The following is a 7,789-nucleotide window of genomic DNA, read 5'->3' on the forward strand; positions in this document are numbered from 1 at the left end:
AAGAAGCGAAATAATAAAGATTAGAGAAGAAATACATGATATAAAAACAAACAAATTAAAAAAAAAAACAGCAGAATAGATCAATGAAATCAAGAGCTCGTTCTTTGAAATAATCAATAAAACTTATAAACCCCTAGCCAGACTTATCAAAAAAATAAAGAGAAAGGACCCACATAAATAAAATCACAAATGAGAGAGGAGAAATAACAATCAGCACCACAGATACACAATTATAAGAGAATATTATGAAAAATTATATGCCAACAAATTGGACAATCTGGAAGAAATGGATAAATTTCCAGAGACATATATACTGAAGCTAAAACAGGAAGAAATAAAAAAATTTGAACAGACCAATAACCAGCAAAGAAATTGAATTAGTAATCAAAAATCTCCCAACAAAACATAAGTCCAGTGTCAGACAGCTTTGCAGGGGAATTCCACCAAACATTTAAAGAAAAGTTAATACTTATTCTCTCAAACTGTTCCGAAAAATAGAAATGGAAGGAAAATGTCCATACTCTTTCTATGAGGGCAACATTAACTTGATTTCAAAACCAGACCGAGACTCCACTAAAAAACAGAATTGTAGGACAATATCCCTGATGAACATGGATGCAAAAATTTTCAACAAATACTAGCAAATATAATCCAACAGTACATTGAATGAATCATTCACCATGATCAAGTGGGATTTATTCCTGGGTTGCAAGGGTGGTTCAACATTCACAAATCAAACAATGTGATACACCACATTTATAAACGAAAAGATAAAAGCCATATGATCATCTCAATGAATGCAGAAAAATCACTTGACAAAGTACAACATCCATTCTTGATAAAAACTCTTGACAAAGTAGGGATAGAGGGAACATAGCTCAACATTCATAAAGGACAAATAAGAAAAACCCACAGCTAATATTATCCTTAATGGAGAAATACTGAAAGCTTTTCCTCTACTGTCAGGAACAAGACAAGGATGTCTACTCTCAACACCTTTTTTTAATGAAAATAAGCTTTATTAGATCAAGTAATAAATATATAAAAAGATGCAAACGGTAGTCATTTTCTTTTTTTTTTTTTTTAGGAAAGTGCAAATTTTTTTTTATTATGTTATGTTAATCACCATACATCACATCATTAGTTTTTGAAGTAGTGTTCCATGATTCATTGTTTGCATATAACACCCAGTGCTCCATGCAGAACATGCCCTCTTTAATACCCATCACCAGGCTAACCCATCCTCCCACCACCCTCCCCTCTCCAACCCTCAGGTTGTTTTTCAGAGTCCATTGTCCCTCATGGTTCATCTCCCCCTCGGATTCCCCCCCCTTCATTCTTCCCCTCCTGCTATCTTCTTCTTCTTTTTTTTTTAAACATATAATGTATTATTTGTTTCAGAGGTACAGGTCTGTGATTCAACAGTCTTGCACAATTCACAATGCTCACCATAGCACATACCCTCCCCAATGTCTATCACCCAGCCACCCCATCCCTCCCACCCCCCACCACTCCAGCAACCCTCAGTTTGTTTCCTGAGATTAAGAATTCCTCATATCAGTGAGGTCATATGATATATGTCTTTCTCTGATTGACTTATTTTTCTCAGCATAACACCCTCCAGTTCTATCCACATCATTGCAAATGGCAAGATTTCATTCCTTTTGATGGCTGCATAATATTCCTTGTATATATATACACCACATCTTCTTTATCCATTCATCTGTCGATGGACATCTTGGCTCTTTCCATAGTTTGGGTATTGTGGATTAGTCATTTTCTTTCAGATGTTTGGATCCATTTACAGGAAAGGCAGAACTGAAATCCACATACAGTCTTTGTAGGAAAATGTTGGGGGTTCTTATTAGGTTAGGTTTTATAGGTTGCTCTTTCTTCTGTATTTATAACTTGTGCATTTTTTAAACTGATCCCAAAGCACTTATAGTGATGCAAGAAAATGCTTAAGCACAAAAGATGTTCCATTAAGTGGAATCCACACCATGTGGCAAATGTATGCACTAAAAACAACCCACAGAGTTGTTGTATTAGCTTATGAAAAGGAACAAAAAGCAAAAAGAATCTGGGTAACATAACTGTATTCAAAAGAAATGATGAAAAGGAGACAATGGTATCTTTCCTGTGAGATAGGTATCTTTTACATACATCTTTTAAATCAATGCTTACAACAAAAACAAAAACAAAACCCTCGGTAGTTCTTAACTATATAAAATGTAAATCCTAATCAACTACAAAATATTTTTCAATCTCAGAGCCTCATGAGCCATGGGAGGGACACAGAAAGGAGAAACCAAACTGTTACCATTTTGAAAACAAGAGTTTCATCTGAACATGGGAGATGAGCTGTAATTTCTCATCTTGGTGGGAAATGGAAAACCTTCCACACTAACAGGCAACTAGGATCTGGCATTCTGTTCTATTTCAACCAAGCACTCTGGAACCAGCCTTTTGGTGTGACTAATGCCTCATTTTACTCTCTCCATGGTTCTCTTGCTCCCCACATACATGGGTCTTATCTCTTTCCCCAACTCCTCCATAATGGCCAACAGTTCAGCATATTTGCTTTGGGTTACATGGCTGTTCCCAGTTCCCTGGGTGCACACTGGAGATGGTGGCCTGTAGTCACTCAGCAGGTAGCAGTACCATGAGGATGTCACCAGACTGGTGTATGATGGGTGGATGCTCCCAGCAGTACTGAGGGAGGGGAAGACATGTGCACAGCCAAGTTTGGTTTCTAAGACATCTCCCTGATTAGTAGGGTGCCCTGGCAGGGGTTCTGAAGGGCCACGCTCATGAGGGTGGCAGTGGAGTCAGTGGCAAGGCCAGGTGGCAACAAGGCAGACCCACAGCCTACTGCCCTGCTATGCACCCCCATCACTTCCTGCACACTTTTTGTTGTTGATGGCTGGGGCCACAGGAGCAAATATGACTGTCCCTCACCCTGAGACGCACTTCAGTGTATCACCCATACATCAGGAATGCTGGTTCAGGGGCAGCCACAAACTTTGAGCAGAGCCATCAGACAGGCCCTGGCCAGGAGGGCTCACCACTGTTAATTAACATAGTACTGGAAGTCCTAACTTCAGCAATCAGACAACAAAAAGAAATAAAATGCATCCAAATCTGCAATGAAGAAGTCAAACTTTCACTATTTTGCAGATGATGATACTCTATGTAGAAAACCCAAAAACTCCACCAAAAACTTGCTAGAAGTGATACACAAATTCAGTAAATTTGCAGGATACAAAATCAACATACAGAAATCTGTTGCATTTCTATACACTGGTAATGAAGCAGCAAAAAAAGAAATCAAGGAATCGATCCCATTTGCAATTCCACCAAAAACCATAAGATACCTAGGAATAAACCTAACCAAAGGGGTAAAAGATCTGTACTCTGAAAACTACAAAACACTGATGAAAGAAATTGGAAGATGACACAAAGAAATGGAAAAACGTTCCATGCTCATGGATTGGAAGGACAAATATTGTTAAAATGCCTATACTACCCAAAACAATTTACACATTTAATACAATCCTTATCAAAACACCACGAACATTTTTCACAGAGGTGGAAGAAACATTCCTAAAATTTGTATGGAACACAAAAGGTCCCAAATAGCCAAAGCAACCTTGAAAAAGAAAAGCAAAGCTGGAGGCATCAGAATTCTGGACTTCAAGTTATATTACAAAGCTGTAGTGGTGGGAATGCAAACTGGTGCAGCCACTCAGGAAATAGTATGGAGGTTCCTCAAAAGGTTAAAAATAGAACTACCCTGGGGTGCCTGGATGGTTCAGTAGATTAAGCATCTGACTCTTGATTTTGGCTCAGGTCATGATCTCAGTGTTGTGAGATCAAGCCCCATGCTCAGCATGGAGCCTGCTTAAGATTCTCTCCCCCTCTTCCTCAGCCCCTCTCCCCATTCATTCACACCTGTACACACTCTCAGTCTCTCTCTCTTAAAAACAAACAAACAAACAAACAAAAAACCAGAACTACCCTATGATCCAGCAATTGCACTACTAGGTATTTACCCAAAGAAAACAAAAATACTAATATGAAAGGACACATGCACCCTCATGTTTATAGCATTATTATCAATAATATCCAAATCATGGAAAGAGTCCAAATGTCCATTGACTGATGAATGGATAAGGAAGACAGGTATATATATAATGGAATCTTAGCCATAAAAAAGAATGAAATCATAAAAAAAAAAAAAGAATGAAATCTTGCCATTTGCAGGGACATGGATGGAGCTAGAGAGTATTATGCTGAGCAAAGTAAGTCAGTCAGAGAAAGACAAACAACATATGATTTCACCCATACATGGAATATCAGAAACAAAACAGATGGACATAGGGGGAAAAAAGAGAGGCAATCCAGGAAACAGACTCTTACCTATAGAGAACAAACTGAGGGTTACTTGTGGGGAGGTAGGCATGGGGATGGGTTAAATAGTTAATGGGGATTAAGGAGGCACCTTTTGGGATGAGCACCTGGGTATTTGTATGTAAGTGAAGAATCACTGAATTCTACACATGAAGCTTATATTACACTGTATGTTAAGTAACTGGAATTTAAATAAAAATTGAAGAAAAAGAAGATTCAGCCTGGGTGGTAGTCATTTGAAGACTTAGCTAGGACAATAGGATCAAATTAAAAAATGCCTCGTTCACATGGTTGTTAAAAGAGGCAGTTCTTTCCCATATGGACCTTTTCTCCTGACACAGCAGCTGGCTCAGCCCAGATTGAGTGATCAAGGAAAGAGGGGAAAGTCACAGTGCCTTTATGACCTAGTCTCGGAAGTCACACACTGTCTTTTCTGCATCATTCTATTCATTAGCAGCAAGTCTCTAAGTCTGCATACACTCAGGAAAGGGGAATTAAGTTCTACCTCTTAAAGGGAGGGAGACCAAAGAATTTGTGGACATATTTAAAACCATCTCTCCAGCCAGTTACTCAAGGCAAATTAAATAATCTAGCCTTTGAGTGAGGGGCCTGACAAGAACTAAAAGCACGGCATTCAGGCACCCAAAAGCTAAGCTGACTCAAATTTAGGACAGGAAATCAGCTCCCAAAAGGGAAATGGAGTTTAATTCACTACCTTAACTAAAGAATTGAAAATCGTTTAGCATATTCAACTTTGTTGTAGAGAGCAGGAAGAGCAGCAATTTAGTGGATACAGAAGTGCCCAGGGAGTAGTCCTACATATACTGCATACTGGGCAGTTTAAAACAGTAAAATTGGGGGCGCCTGGGTGGCTCGGTTGGTTGAGCGACTGCCTTCGGCTCAGGTCATGATCCTGGAGTCCCGGGATCGAGTCCCGCATCGGGCTCCCTGCTCGGCAGGGAGTCTGCTTCTCTCTCTGACCCTCCCCACTCTCATGCTCTCTCTACCTCATTCTCTCTCTCAAATAAATAAATAAAATCTTTAAAAAAAAACAGTAAAATTGAAGGAAAGGTTTCCAATATAATTCTAGGATAGGTCAATAATGCTTCAGGCACTGAGCAAGGAAGAAGCAATAGGTTGAATGCCTTTACAACTGGTAATGATGGGCTTGGGAAAGCAGCAATTGACAAAGATGACTTTTCATAATATACAGATAAGTATGATGTCGAGATAGATATTGCAAGTCCCTCAGTGAGAAAATACATGGAAAGAACCTTGAGATAACTGGTACAAAGCTCAAAACTGGTAGTGTCTTGTTGCTTGTCCCCTTCCAGCACACACCCTGGTTTACACATAGTAGCAAAGCATAGTAAATGATAAGGGGAAGAAAGTTACTCCAAATTTCCTGTCTCCCTTCATTAACCACTGCTTCCTATCCTGGTTATATATTAGTAGAATATCCAACTTTGTTATCACAGGGATGGCATCCTCAGAACTCCACCACCACAAGAGGGGGGACAGATTCTATCACTACTGTTCAGCTAATGGTCTAATTACTGCTGTTATTTTAGCAGATAAATGATAGTAGTTGATGTACTTTGTCAGTCTTCTTTGATCCTCACCCTGTAACTTCAGTTTCAACACGTCTAGGCAAATCATCACAATTTTAATGAGTGTAAACCTAGAAGCCACCAGGGGAAGTTCGTAAGGAACTCTCAGGGGAAGGAAGATATAGAGGTAATGAGAATTCACTAGCCTAGTTATATGTACTCAGGGTATGTGATTCAGAAAGGTTGATTCCTCCCTAAAAAGAATCAGAGCTAATTGTTGAGAAAAATGAAGAAGATATAAACAGTATTCTAATCTCTGGAATTTACCTCTTCATTAAAATAGTCCCAGACGTTTCTAGTTGGAAAAAAACCTCAATATCTACGTCCTCTGCTACACAAAGTGTCATCGATGCTGCCTCACTGAAATAATATCATCTAAATAATTTTCATTGGGTAGAGGTCTTACATGATTCAATTTTAGTTGCTCTGCAGTAGTTCACAGAAAGCAACAATTTTGTTCTATAATCAAGGCAGGAGGCAGAGAAAAACTGGCAGATAATTATGAGTCTGAAAATATTTTATGTAAGCAATACTTCGTATAAGAAAAACTTTATAAACAAATGCATTAATATATTTTTTGTGGTGATGATCACTGCTAATGACACAATTTTTTTATTTAATTTAGCAAAAATGATGCTAGAATGTTGGTGAGGTAATAGATGAGAAAGGAAATAAATCACACACACACACACACACACACACATACACACAAAACCCACATCTAAAGCAAATTCAGACTTATGAAGTCTCACTTTAAAATCAGTGCTTGGGGTGCCTGGGTGGCTCAGATGGTTAAGCATCTGACTTAGATCTCAGGATCCTGGGATAGAGCCAGAATCTGGCTCCCTGCTCAGTGGGGAGTCTGCCTGTCCCTCTCACTCTCCCTCTGAACCTCACCCTGCTCGTGCTCACTTTCTCTCTCTCTTTAATAAATACATAAAATCAATGCTCAATTTTTGTCAGAATAATGTTCAATTTAGCAGTTTCCTTTTTCATTTCTTTTGCTCAATTTTTGTCAGAATAATGTTCAATTTAGCAGTTTCCTTTCTCATTTCTTTTATTTCTCTCCAACCTCGTGTGTCAAGTTCCTAGCTTCTGTCCACCTAACTTTTTTTTTGAATCCTTTCCAGTCTCTTCACAGTTGGTTATATATCAAAGGGCACTGTTGTTCCCTAGAAGGTTGGGAAATACCCTGTCTGTGAACAGCTTTTATTTAACTATGTTTCTCTACGAGCACAGGTTTTATTTCTCTTTTCTCCTTAATGTTACTCTTCTCTGTCTAGTTGCATGAATCTGGTTCCCTTTTATATTGTTGAAGAACTATATTTTTGGATTCCTTTTACAGTATTTATATAGTCGATGTAACAATATCTTTATTCTATTTGATTAAGGTGGAATCTAGAGAAAGGTGTTTCTCAATCTCCTTCGCTTGCTCCTCAGCATGACTCCTATAGCACATACATATCTGCTCACTTCAGATAGAAAGATGAATGTAATGCCTTCCCTGCAAGTTACAAAAGTAGCCCTTTGGCTTTTATAATTCTTTGGTTCAGACTAGAGGAATTCTCATCTTTTGGAGTTTCTTTTTTTATAATTTTTGGTTTACTGTCATAGGAAAATATCCTGGCTTCTTCCAGTTTAGTGTTTTTTCCACTTTAAAGGCAGTCCCCTTCTGTCCTATACAATTCAGTCTTTGAACCATGTTTGAGAGTAAAAAGCTTAGACTTACTTTTTTTTTTCTCTTGGATTATAATTTTGTTTTATTTAAT

General features: G+C 38.4%; 1 pseudogene; it reads right to left on the reverse strand.

Annotated features, from left to right (window-relative positions):
* Nucleotides 1–2,414: 2,414 nt before the first annotated feature.
* On the reverse strand, nucleotides 2,415–2,761 carry LOC110582491 (annotated as a pseudogene).
* Nucleotides 2,762–7,789: the final 5,028 nt, after the last annotated feature.

The sequence above is a fragment of the Neomonachus schauinslandi genome, chromosome X (genome assembly GCF_002201575.2).
Source record: "Neomonachus schauinslandi chromosome X, ASM220157v2, whole genome shotgun sequence".
Taxonomy (NCBI): domain Eukaryota; kingdom Metazoa; phylum Chordata; class Mammalia; order Carnivora; family Phocidae; genus Neomonachus; species Neomonachus schauinslandi.